This window comes from Narcine bancroftii, chromosome 6, assembly GCF_036971445.1.
Source record: "Narcine bancroftii isolate sNarBan1 chromosome 6, sNarBan1.hap1, whole genome shotgun sequence".
NCBI lineage: Eukaryota > Metazoa > Chordata > Chondrichthyes > Torpediniformes > Narcinidae > Narcine > Narcine bancroftii.
In genome coordinates this window covers 175,946,114-175,960,380 of record NC_091474.1, presented here as the reverse complement: position 1 = coordinate 175,960,380, position 14,267 = coordinate 175,946,114, and the positions used below count along the sequence as shown (strand labels likewise).

Below are 14,267 nucleotides of genomic sequence, written 5' to 3'. Positions count from 1 at the left end.
CACTAACCATGCTGAGAGAGATTTTGCAATGCCAATGAATGGTTCTGATGGCTTGTTAAAGTTTGTCTATTCACTGCAGGAGCATTTAGATAATTATTTCACAGCCAGTGGCTTTCAACTATGAAAGTTCCACTCAGATTCAGCATTCTCTATTGTGACTACATATACCAGCTTCCTTGTGGATTCTGGAGCATTCTGTGTCGATTCTTCATCTTGATTATGAGAATCACCATTATTCATGTTATTTGGGCCGGTGAGTGGATTTGATAGAGCCCATGCTAGAATGGTTCAATTTCTGCTTGCAGTATCAGATATGAATGTTCTGGCTTCAGCAGAGATAAGCAGAATGAAAAATGTAATTTGCTTTCTGCCCCCTGCTTTTTTCTTTCCTAGAGACCCATGTCAGAGCATGATTTTCAAGCAAGAAAAACTACATATTCTCCAAAAATGCTCGAAAACTTTTCCAGAAAGATAAAAGAGTGCCCATGACTCTCCGTCGCAAATTGTTGGATTTCACAACTATTTAAGCATTCCCATCACTTCTCTGATCCATTGCAGTAACATGTCAAGGGTGAAGGATGATAACATGATGTAGTGACCAGTTATCCACAATGTCATCAAGTTAAAACTCCTTTCAGAAAATAATGATGGTGAACTATATAAGAATAAATAAGGGCAGAAGAACTGAAGGTAGGAAATTCCATGAACGAGCTCCTCGACAGCAGAAAGGTATGTGATCAAATTTTGGAATGAGCAAAGGACCAAATTTCAAGGAGCGGAATGATCTCTGAGCCTGGAGGATGTTATGGTGATCGGAAGAGTAACACTTGAAAACAAGCATGACAAATTTAAAATCCAAGGATTGGTCAGCAAAGTGGGTCACAAAGACAGGGAAGTAAATGAATGGGGGATGGTGCAAAGACAGGGAAGTAAATTAATGGGGGAAGGTGTAAAGGCAGGGAAGAAAATGAATGGGGGAAGGTGCAAAGATAGGGAACTAAATGAATGGGGGAAGGTGCAAAGACAGGGAACTAAATGAATGGGGGAAGGTGCAAAGACAGGGAACTAAATGAATGGGGGAAGGTGCAAGTCAAAACATACAAAGGTGAATTTTGAAGCAAAAGCAGAATCTACTGAAAACTCTGAACAACATCTGTGGATGAAGAAGCAGTTACGCTTTGGCTAAGAGACCCTTCATCAGAACTAGGATAGAAAGATTAATGAAAAGATTATTTAAATTTGTATAGAGGATGGCAGGAAGGTGGTTTGGGCAAATAGAAAATCTCAAATTCTGTTATTTGAGGTAAGGTCAAATTGGTCAAGAGGCCATTAACAGCAGGGCCACAGGGACACTCAGCAAGTCAAGTTGAGTGAATGGAGAGTGAAAAACCAAGTCAAATTTACAGATGCAAGAATTCCAACAGAAATAGCCAGTTATAATACAAACAGGAAAACAAAGCTAAAATTGGAGGAGTCGACGTGTTCATGTGAAATATGATGTGTGGCTTCTCAAGCTTGCATTGGGCTTCATGGTAACAATCAGAGTGAAAATGGCATGCAATTGGAAGCCTGGGGTCACACCTGCGGACTGAAAGAAGGTGCTCCAAGTTTTGATTATTCATTTTCTATTGTAACCACCGAAAACAGTTCTGAGGAAGAACAAGTGAATTGTGGATTCACCTGGACTGCTTGGGTAAAATTACAGAAATGCTGGAGGAACTTGGCAGGTCTCGCATAGTCTATAGGAGGTACAGATATATAACCAACATTTTTGGCCTGAGCCAAAGGTTTGACCCAGAATTGAAATGTTTGGCTTTGGACGCTGTGAGACCTGTTGAGTTCCTCCAGTATTTCTGTGTTTTTAATACTATCACAGCGACTGCAGACTGTCATGTTTCACTCGTCTGCTTAGGTTCCTGGGTGGTGAGAAGATAAGAGGCAAAAGGACACATGTTGCATCTCCTTTGGATACATGAGAAGGCTCTCTGATCTGCAATATTAATTCAGTTTCTCTTTCGTCAGATGCTGCCTGACCTCAGTGCTTCCAACATTTTTTGCTTTCATTTCAGATTTACAGCATCAGGGGATGTTTTGATTTTCAAGCAGAATTTTGAATTGCCTCCAGCTTTTGAAGGTTAAAGAATGCAGATCAGTCAGCTGTGAATTTTTCAAGTCAAGAGAATATTAAAAGCTTGATTGAGGATTTCATCAAGAGAATAAGAACAAAGTCTGGCAGAAAGAGAGGTGGAAGTAGATGCTTTTGCTATTCTGCATGGGTGAAAGGAAAATGGGTTTGGTAAACCTTATTATTCATAACCTATGCAATTTCATTTCACATGTTTCCACTGGTTGTATTGGTAGATCTATTGCTACCAAATCAAATAATTACACTCTATACCATTAGGTTTGGCCTTAAGGAATATCCTTCAAAAGTACTGTCTTAAGTTCAAGACACATTGGAACATTCTGACAGGGATGGGAAACCTGAATGTCTTTTTTTTCTTTCCATCAAAATATTTCATCCTTTAGTTATCTGAAGATTTTAAAATGAATGAAAGAAAGAGATACTTGAAAAGGTGGAGATTCTTTAATCAGAGCCACATTGGTTATGGGATGATACTTGTTTAAAACTATTAAATCATGGGACAATATTTATGGAAGAAAACTATTTCCATTCACTGAGAGACAAGGTCATTCAATGCAAGAGTAGTTTTAAATAATATAACACAGTGCAGGTGAATACATTTACTCCAAAAGCGATCAGGTTTTTGAATTTATTTCAAGGCAAAGACACAAGCAACATCAAATCCCATCCAATTCCAGTCCATCGAGATGATGTGATCCTGTGCATCTACACTCTGTGATTGAGGTCCAGGGCTTCAGCTTTGTAAATATTCACTACATTATAGAAATTTCAGTACACCCATTTGGGTGTGCCAGAATTTCTGAGTATAAAATATACAATATATTATTTGTTTCATAAATACAGATTCAGAAGCAAGAGGAGCTGGAATATCCATGGCTGAATTCAATGTATGAAATCATACAGCATGGAGGAACTGGCTGATATCTGACCACTTACTGTTTGCTGCTTTCTACATTTAGTGGGTCTCAATGCAGGTCAGTTGTTATCGCATTGCTGGCCAGTTCTCTTTGAAAAAAGTACCTGTTTATTCTTTTGGAAAATATATGACCAATTCTCAACTATGATGTTGTGTTAAGCTTACAATAAAGCTGTTAAGTTGCATTGAAATGTATTATCATACAATTGAATATAATGTAAGAAGTGGTTACCTTGACAACATTCCTGAGCCCAATAAATATCTTTCTCAGCTGCTCCAAGCATCAGTGCACAGGGGATGCAGTGCTGACACTCATGCCATTCCCATCCAGATTGCTTTGGCACTACTTACGGCTGCAGGGCAGCAGTCAGTTCTGAAAAGAATTTGCATCTTTTGATGATCTGGTGCAGTGACATATCTGAAATTATGTCACTAAATATTTTGCAACTTACTTCACTCATTTCTCGAATAAGAAATCTTGGTATGGAAACAATTCAGAGCGTTTTTGAGAACTAGTATTTCCTTTATTTGTAAACAATCTGAGTGTCTCTATATTATAAAAATTAGCTTAGGTTATATTCATGCATTTGAATGAAGTGCACCTTGCTAAGGTCCCCATAAAATCAAAGTCCTATTATCATAAAAACTGCACCAAATATTCTATTAATACAACAACATAGTCAAGTGTTCAATTTGATTTGTTATTTAATTTTGAAAACAAACTTTGGATAAAATAGAAGCAAGTAAATCAGTAGCTTGTTTTGCAGTTTTACCATTTTTATTTCCATTAACCTGAGTGCAATAAAGGCAGGAGAAATCTTGCAGAAATCCAGATCAATCCCTTCGTCTAGAGGATCAGTCAAAACTAGGCAACAGTGGAAGGAAAGAGAGATTGTATTTATTAATTGCCTTCTATGACCTCAGGGTATTAAAAAGATGGATCCAGGCAATGGGGTGCCTCTAATTTATATTGCCCATTAAAATATTGTAAACAGGGCAGAAACATTTCTTAGAAAAAGAGAACATTGAATAAAAAAGTTGACAGCTACAACGTTCTCTTTGGAACAATGAAGGATGAAAGGATAGGAATATATGAGATAATGAGGGGCTTAGAGGTGTGCTGGACCAAGTGGCAACTCTCTGTCTTCCTTACAGACAAAATTAAAGAATTTCATGTATGTTACATTCTAAATGTAGTATTACATAACAATAATGGAACCTTTACCTTTAAATACGGTGAACAGTCAGCACCTTTTATCCAAAAGGAACAATAGCAAATACCACAAGAAATGTCTTTAAGGTGAGTGGACGATAGTTTAGGGGAGATATCAAGTGTAAGTTTTTAGATGATTGGGTGTTTGGAAGAAAATGCTAGGGGTGATGTTGGAGTCTGGTACAACAGGGACATTCAAAAGACTCTTTGATAGGCACATGATGGAAAAATAGAGTATTATGGATGTGAGGTAGGGAAGGATTATTTTGTTGTGGTGTAGGTTTACATAGATCAGCACAACATTGTGAGCTCAAGGGCCTGTAATGTGCTGTAATGGTCTATGAAAATGATCTGAGACATTCATTGGCAGTTTGCAATTGGCTGGGCAACCAGGCTAGTGCTGTTATTTTCAATATCGCCAGCAGGCATTTTGATGCTTACCTGCATGGTTTCATCAGAAAGAAGTAGCGCCTCCAACTGTGCAATATTATTTCACACTACCTCCCATGTCAACAGTAATTCTGATGCTCAAGTCTTGAGTGACTCATGGACCAACAAACTGACTTGGGGTTCATTGCCACCAGTTGAGCAGGAGATAATACTTTGGTCAATGGGAAGTATTTTTATTACAGGAATACCTTGTATTTTAGGGAGAAATTTCTTTGCCTTAAAAGATTTAAAACCTTGGTTTCAGTACTGTCTAAAACTGTTATGACTAAAACAATTGAAATTCAGGATTTTTTATGGGTTTTAAATTAATAATGGACATTTAACAGTCCCATAATCTATCCTGATTCTTGGGTCTTTCAAAATCATTCATCACGTGATTGCATAAAATTTCTGCAATCATAAAATGTCATTTACTCCTTACCTCCTTCATAAAAATACACTTTCAAGAGTAATTGGAAATTGTCTGTTGACAAGACAAAAATATATGCAAGAGCTACCAGTTAGCAGTCTACCAAATGAAATATTGTGTCTGTGAGTCTGAAATCAGTTTTCAAGAGCAAGTTTGTAATAAACCCAAATTGTATCCATGGCTTTTAAATTTTAATTCATTCATTTGAAATTCTTTCTTTCCTAAAACATTTGATACCAATACCTCGATGAGCTAAGTTGATACATCCCTTTCCTTTCAATAACCATAATCACCATAACTTAATAAATTCTATTATCACAAAAATCATTCATATTTCCAAATGTGTTGACATAGTGTTCCAGATTAATCTCCACAAACGAAAGTGCTACAAATTGAAGGGTCAATGGCCAACTTTTTACATATCTTGGCAGAGTATATTGGAACCTGCAATGTCATCGAACATTAGCACCATAATGAAAATTTACTGATCCCATCAGAAAAATCAATGGGAAGACATAAACATTTTCTGTGTATTCTTAATTGTTTTAATGTCTTGACTAGGGTGATATGATAATACATTTTGGAATCATATGTTTTTAGAATTTCCAATTTTTTTTGCTGGTTCAAGTTGACTCAAATTTTCAATACAAAGATTCATCAACTTGAACAGAATGAGCCCAACTCATTGATGCCTGCCAAGTTGACAGCCCGAGCTATCCTCATTTGCCTGTGTTTGGCACATATCTCTCCAAATCTTTCCTCCACCCTTTGCCTCATTACATGTGTTTCACACCAAACACCTTCTACTCACCAACTTGAAAGTTTTAAGAATAATAACTCATGAGGAACAAAGTTATAATTGTTTCTTTATTTATAAATGATGTGGAACCAGTCCTTTTCTCATGAAGTGATATCTGAATTGGTGCTATTTCTGTTAGACATGACTCAGAGGTTTTATCACCTTTGTTGCCAGCTTCCACCATGCTCTCAGCTTCATTTAGTCCACCCAACTCATCCCTTTCCTTTTCTTGATTTCTCTATCTCCACTTCAGGGGGATACATTAGAGTCCTCAGCATTTTTGGTTTTTGCATTAGTGAACAGTTAGGTTATCATGATAATTCACCAGTTTCATGATCTAAGTCCTGATAGAGGATCTTTGCAAAAGAGGAGTAAACATTAATGATTACACTTAAAATGTAATTGTTAAAAGTTAGATTCAGACCTACAGCACAGTAACAGGCCCTTTCAGCCCACAAGCCTGGGCTGCCCAATTGTACCCAATTGACCTACAACCCTCATAAGTTTTGAAGGGTGGAAGGAAACCAGAGAACCCAGAGGAAATCCATACAGACATGGAGAGTGCAAACAAACTCCTTACAGATAGCACTGATTAGAACCCAGGTCGATGGAGCTGGAACAGCATCACTAACCGTGCTGCCAGACCTGTGCAAATAGTTTCAATATGTTAATCCTGGCAATTCATCACCATATTCTAGCCCATGCCTGAGTGTGAACTCAATAACCGTACCCCTTCTTTTCACTACCTTCTGACTCTCTCTAATGCCTGAGAAGATTGTACTCCAGGATAATTTGATAATGGAATAAACTAACAGTGAGAACACAGTGAAGGTAGTTGTATAGAATATGAAGTGCATACCTCATGATCTAACATAAATAAAAAAAAACAATGGGATGAGAGAGCAATGGGAAGTGAGGAGAGGGATTAAATATGAGAACAACCAAGCATAAATGCTGGGCAAATGTAGCGGCTCAAGCAGCATCAGTGGGAGAAAAGGAATGGTCAACATTTCAAACCAAACTGCTTCATCGGGAAACTTGGAACAGAAGCCAGTGTAGAAGTCATTGTGGGAGGGGTGAGGCAGAGGGCCCACAAGGGATTCTAATCACTTGCTCCACCTTCAATGCCTCATTTTCTTCTACCTGATGCCTTCGTTTTTCTTGCCTCTCTCTCACTTTGTTTTCCACCTCCCAGTTCTCTATCTCTGTCTATTAGGTCTCACCCCTACCTGGTACAAACATTAAAAGGTTCCTTGTATTTTCACATAATAATAAATTTGAAATATAATATACATCATATGCTTCAACTTTTGTCAGCCGTAAGGCAAACAAAGAGTCTCTATGAACATTGCCAGGCACCTCTAACAATAGGAGAAAGAGAAGCAAAAGAGAGTCCCTTCAGAGACACTGGATGTTCATGGCTTCACCTCCACACTCCTGCAGCCTCTGGAGTGCACAAACTCCAGTTCAAACCATCAGCAATCTGAGCTCCAGACCTAAAGCTCTGATACAATCAGGCTGGCTTCAATGCCCAAAGACCCTTCTGGCCCTCGGCACCCTATCAAATCCCAGCCCCAATACCTGCCAGTATCAAGCAGCCCATAGCCTGTGTTACTCCTTTGATTGTAAGTCATCAACAGCCCATAGCCTGTGTTGGTCCTTCAGCCTCTGAGCCCTGTCCTGGTCTGCTCCAATGTTGGGCCATTTCCTACGATTGTCTTTCTCAACAGAGGGTGTTCTCCTCATTTCTCGTGCCTTGCACCAGTCTGTTGCTCCCTTGGAGACCTCAACCCCTGTGGTAAGCTGTCCAACACAGGTACCATCACCGTCTTGGGCACAGACCCCAAGGTTGCAGGATTTAGAATTTAAAAAAGACTCCTTTAACAGGCAATTTAAAGCCTCTATGAAGCTGTTAGTATTAGGACCAGGTGGTAGGCCCTGCAGAGCAGTGCTGTGTCTCCACTCCTCGTTCTTCTGGGTTCACACCATCAACAAATCTACCATTACAGCAACTCTGGCAGTGCCGCAATTTTTTACATCCAATATTCATTAATCCCGTGAAGGGCCTCTGCATCCTCTCATCCTGTCCTCATTACTCTACTTCTATTCAGTACTAACTTTCCTCAGTCCTGACAAAGGGCTTCAGCTTGAAACATTGAGCATTGTTTTTCTCCCACTAATGTTGCTCATTGTGCTCAGTTCCTCCAGCTGCTTGTGTTTGGCTTCAGATTCAGAGTTGCAGTCTCCTCTATATCTCTAGATAGGAGGACACCTTTGTCACTTTATGTGGCTTCAACCCCACCACTGGCATTCAACACTGTCTTCTCGGCAGAAAAGATGAATTTAGTGTGTCTGGCAGTTTTCTGCTGGTATCCAACCATTACATTCCTGCCTGCATACCCTCCAGCAAAGTTATATTAATAGAGTGTTGTGCTGGAGTTTGAATTAAAGACCTAACCTTAAGTGCCAAACTTCTCTGTGTGGGATTTGAGACTTTTAGCAATGATAAGTGAGGTGCGATAGAAGTCCCTAAATGAGAGATTTGGTTGGGTGAGTTGTAATAAATTGAACAATATATGAAATTGCTAGTTGATGGAATTTCGTATGTGAAGATTAGCATTGATCGCACATATAAATTGTTGTTTAAATATCATTGGTTCATAACTTCTGGGTTATGGCGATGTCAGCTTCCTGCTTTTGCTGAGTGTAACCAGAGGGCCCCTTGGACCTTTTGCAATGTCAGGAATTCTCTCTCCATCCCAACTCTTTTCAGACACTGTGCTGAAGCCTACAGTGCAATGTTGAAAAGCCAATGAAGTCGGTCCTTCTTGTGCAATTCTTTGATCAGAACGTCTTCAAGGGCACTTTTTCTAAACTTGCTGCATTCTCTTCTTTAAAACGCACAGTTAACTTTATGAGGTGCAGACTAGTTTTAAGTGGTGTTCAGCATTATTGAAAGTATACCCACTGTCAAGGCAATAAACCAGTCATGTAGTTAGTGCCAACAGTGGAGAGGAGTGAGAATGTAAATGATCATGCAATGGGGAAATAGTGTGCAGTCTGCACTGAAAGATGTTTGACACCCTGGCATCATTTGAACTGGTGAGAGTACCATTTTAATATTCATTTCAAGATTCACATCACGTTATCTATTCTGCTATTTATTATGTGCATTTATGCATTTCAACCCCCATGTAATAAATATCAACATTCAAATAAATGGATGTTCCCAACTCTTTATAACGTTCAATGTTTTCAGACTTCAAAATTTTGGTATTCAATGAGCTTTTATCCTGTTGAAATTTCATGTGGACATAGGACTATTGGCTACCAGCCCATTAAATTCACAGACTTTAATGAAATGTCAATGCTTTTATAAATCAAAAATGATGGAAATGCATTTTAGCTGCTTTACTGCATCTGTTGTGACACTGTCTGATTCATTTAACTATTCACTGAATATGGATTTTAAATCACAGATATTGAAGCAATGACTGAATTGTAAAAATTACCCCTCCATCAAAAATCTTAGACATATGATTGGATATATTTAATTGTCTATTTGTATGCAAGTTTTAAACTTTTTATGTACAGAAACTAAGATATATTTTGGAAGAAAGGGCTTTAAAAATTATCAGAATATTTCATACTGCTGAAGGCTGAGAGAAATCTAGAATGGTACTGAAATGCCTAATGTGCTGGAAAGGCTTTTCCTTGGGCATTTTGCCATCGCAAGAGAAAGGCCGGAGATGGGGGTGGGAGATGGGCACATCAAAAGGTAGATGGGTAATTGGGAGGTTGTGGGGAATTGTGGTCACTCTCTGAGGATGGCATGTGTTGTGGGCTATGTTAGAGAGGTAGTGGGGAAGATCAGGCTTGCAACCATATTAGAGAGAACAGCTATAACATTATAGGTTAATGACATTTTTATCAAAAGTGATCACTTCTAATACAAAATGGTAAGGCTGATATAACATGATCGATAGAACTTGAAGACTTGTGAGGAGAACAAACACGCTTTTATTAACTTCCAACTACTGGCCAGTATTTTCAGAGCTCTTCAGGTGAATCTGGGGTAAGGCGAGTAAACAGGGTTTGCATCGGGACCAAATGGGGGTGGAGCCAAGAGGAGGGGTCAGTCATCTACTCTCACACAGAGGGGGAATTCCAGTTCACTGTATTCACCCCTTCCTTTCGAAAAGAACCTGCATGCAAAAACAGAGACCACATTCAGAAAGAAAAAAATTACAGTTATTTACAAGTTGAGTCTGTCAGGGGCCTGGTTATTCTGGTCAAGCACCTTAGCACTGGTGGGCTTTGCTCATCCAGAACTTCCTGTGCCTCGTGTGGTTCTTAGATCGTAGAGCTCAGTGGGTAGCTCAGTGGGCCCTCTAGTTACACTCAGCAAAAGCAGGAAGCTGACATTGGTCCTGGGTTCAATGGTAGCTCTGTCGGGACCACGTCATCCGGAACCCTGTGTGGAAGTTTGGAGGTTCCAGGCCTATTGTAGGAATTGGGACCTCAGTTCCTGAAGGTGCCAGATCTCTGATCGAGAGCGTGTCCTTCCTGCTATCTGGGTATGCCATATAGACATACATTGGTAGTCTGTGGGGTAAACCTTTAAGTTGTACCATCAAGTGGTCTTAGAGTTTATAAAGCTCTCCATCAAGCCTGTGTCTATTAAAAAGTCCATCAGATGTCCATTTACCCTCACCTCCATTGTCGAGTTACTCAGCTAGTGGGATTTTGCTTGGTTGAGGACAACTGATGCCAGTACTCTGGAGGGTGCATTGCTCTCTCTGCAACTGTCATCTTGATCTGAAGGTCGGTGAGGTGGAATCGACCATGAGGAGCGGCAAGATGGCTGCCATTCCCACCATTGTTTCTCTTCTGGTAGCAGTTCCCACCATTGTTTCTCTTCTGAGCAAGATGGTGGTGGCAAGCAGCATGGAGAGGTGGGGTTCCGCACCTCTGTGTTGGGCATGGGGTGTATGACTGTTCAGGGGCCACGGATGCAGTAGCTTTCCTGAGGTTCCCCTTTGTCCAACAGACTTTTGTCCAGTGTCCCCTCTTACCACAGCCGAAACACACGGAGTCTCTCCTGGGGCATCTGATGCGAGGATGTTTGCCTTGTCTGCAAAAGTAGCACCCTGAGTCATGTGTGGCGATAGTAGTCAGTACCTAGAGCAACTGTGCTCTGTAAGCCAGGTTTTCTGAGAAGCTAATGCTTTCATTAGCGAGGTGGTCCACTCCCAGTTGGCCCTGTTCGAGGGAGTTTGCAAGATCAAGGGTACTGATGAGGTCCTTCTTCCCCAATTCCAACAATCACTGCCTCACGTACCTCAAAATTACTCCAGCCACAAGAGTTTCTCAGACTTGTCCCTCTTTCCTCACTCGGGCTGAGACCCCATCGTAGTGGCTGTATCCATAGTTCCAGAACGTAGTTGTCCAGAGATTCACCCAGTCATTGTCGGCATTGTAAGAGTCGGTGTCTCACCAGCAAATCATTCTGGGGCCTCATATAGTGGGCCTTCAGGCCTTCGATGGCTGTCCCATAAGTCGCACAATCCCTGATGACCGCCTGACCCTTAAGGTCGATTCAAAAGAGGAGGGCCAATCTTCAGAAGCTGTTGGAGTGGAAGACTACTTGGGTGACTGTTATGTAGGATTGGAAGCACTTCAACCAGTAGGCAAATTCCACTGGACCCTCTGTCAACCTCGAGCATGCCTGGCTTCAATGGGGCTTCCATCCCGTCTCCAAAATTAAGCTAATAAAATTGTAACGTGATCAATTGTCCTTAAAGACTTCTGAGGAGTACAAACGTGCTTTTATTAACTTTCAACGAACAGCCAGTATTTATAGAGGTCTTCAGGTGAATCTGGGGTAAGAGGGAGGTAAATAGGGTTTATATTGGGACTGACGGGGGGTGGAGTCAAGAGGAGGGTCAGTGTCTACTCTACTCACAGACAGTGAATTCCAGTTCACTGTAGCTGATTGTTGCAATTTATAGGAGAAACACAAAAACTGCAGATGCTGAAATCTGGTGTCTCAATAAAAGGTCCTGACCCAAAACATTGACTAACCATTGATGCTGCCTTCCAGTTTCTCAGAGAGATATTGATCATAAAATGCAGATTCAGGCACTTTGGCTCAACTTGCCCACGTCAACTAAAATATCCCATCCACACTGGTCCCATACCCTGCATTTTGCCCATATCCCACAAAACCTATCCTTTTTATCAAATGTTGCAATTGTACTCACCTCAACTATCTCTTCCAGGAGCACCCACTGTGCACCCACCTCCCTCTGTGTAAAAACGTTTCCCCTCATGTTCTTATGCAATTTCTCCCCCTCATCTTAAATCTATAACATTTGGTTCTCAACTCCCTCAACAGACTTTGTGCGAGATACCCTCCATCAAAAAAAATGTGGCTATCCCTCTACTACCAATAACTTGGCCCTCACTCACATATCCTTCATTTTCCTCATCTGCCCTGACTCCCTTTGCTCTCAGATGCATCAAGGACAGGATTTCCCTTCTCCTCACCTATCACCACACCAGCCTTCACATTCAGATCAAATCAGATACTATTTAATGTTATGTAATAAAACAGACATAATATTACACAACATTGCCTTTAGTCTGTCATAATTCAGACAAAGATTTACCATTAACATTGCATGGAAACCCATACAGTCAGAGAAAGGAAAGCAAAAGAGTTCCTTTAGAGTCACTTGGCATCTGTGGATTCACTCCAGCACTCACACAGCCTCTGGAGCCACACAAGACTCCACTCCAGTTCAAACCATGGGCAATCTGAGCCCAGATCCAAACCTCTGATGTGATGAGAAAGTGTTTGGTGCCTAGAGCCCTTCAGAAGCCCTTCTTGCCCAGAGCACCCCCTCAAATCCCAGTTCCCATACCTGGTTCTCATGAGCCAGTCTCCAGCAGCCTGCAGCCTGGTGTGAGTCCTTTGACCTCATCACTAACAGCTTGCCACCTGTGTCTGACCTTTAGCCATAGAGCCCCTCGCGGGTCCGCCACCAAGGTCACTGTCCTTAGGGTCGCCTCCTCTGTTTTTCCTTCTTGGGTGGGGGAGGGTGTTGGGGTTCTCCCCATTACTGGTGCCCTGCGCCAGTCCACTTCTCTCCAGAGTCTGCCACTGCCAAACATAGGCACCATCATCATGGGCCCAGACCTTGAGGTCACAGGATTTTAAATAAAAACCCTATTGGCTCCTTTAACAGGCAATTTAAAGTCTGTTTGGAGCTATCGGCAGTGGGACTGGGCCGTAAGACCCCACAGAAGCTTTGTGCCCACCCCCCCCCCATGGAGTCCACTCCAGTAGCAGCACTGCCATGACAGCAGCTCCCACAGGGCCACCATTGTCTTTAACTGCTGCCATTTTATTAACTTATCACCACCTACAAGCTGATCCCAACACTAGATCTTTCCCTCTCCACCTTCCAGAGGACCCACTCCTTCCGTGATTCCATCATCCACTCTACCCTTCCCACCAATTTATCCCTTGGCACCAACTTCTGTGACTGTAGGAAATGCTACACTTGTGACCACACCTCCTCTCTCTCTCTCTCCACCATTTGAGACCCCAATCAGTACAACACAAAATTCTGCACACACTATGCTTGAAGTTAAAAAAAAACAAATGTTGGAGGAACTCAGCAGGTCTTGCGACATCCATGGTGATAAAGGTATGTTTCGAGACTGAGCCCTTCTTCAAGGTGTGTGAAAAAGCATATTGCACTTGAATAAATTAAATGGCAGGGAGACGAGTACAAATCAACAAAGAAAAATTGAAAATTAGATGTGGAAATGAGAGGCCAGGAGAAAGGTAAGGTGAGAATTGATAGGGGGAGAAGGTTGGTTCCTTGAATGCAGAGCTGAGGTAAAAGAGACAGAGGGTAAAGGGAAGAGAGAGAGAGAGAGAGAGAGAGAGAGAGAGAGAGAGAGAGAGAGAGAGAGAGAGAGAGAGAGAGAGAGAGTGCTCCGGGAAAGGAGACATGAGGAGGGGTGGGTGATGGTCCTTCCAAGTGTAGCAACATTTCTTTCTGAATCTGCAGAGGGTCTTCTACTACTTTTGGTGCTACTATTGTGGCCTCCTCTACATTAGAGAAACTGGACACAGAGTGGGAGATCACTACATTTAGTACTTTTACTCTATCCGTTGCAGTAGTGGGGCATCTCCCAGTGGCCACCCACTTCAATTCCCTGCCCCACTCCCATGGTCTCATGCACTGCCAGACTGAGACCACCCACAAATTGGAGGAAAATCACCTCATATTCCGTCTGTGCACCCTCAGACCAGATTGC

General features: G+C 41.4%; 2 long non-coding RNA genes across 4 annotated transcripts in view; one reads left to right on the top strand and one right to left on the bottom strand.

The window, feature by feature from the left end:
- LOC138737668 (uncharacterized) overlaps window positions 1-14,267 on the bottom strand; it is a 171,523-nt gene that overhangs the window by 116,175 nt on the left and 41,081 nt on the right. The gene's annotated exons all lie outside the window — the stretch shown is intronic.
- The window catches only part of LOC138737667 (uncharacterized), a 37,284-nt gene continuing 27,315 nt past the window's right edge, over window positions 4,299-14,267 (top strand). The window contains exon 1 of the long non-coding RNA XR_011341123.1: window positions 4,299-4,362. This is a non-coding gene — a long non-coding RNA (uncharacterized lncRNA). The remainder of the gene's footprint in view (window positions 4,363-14,267) is intronic.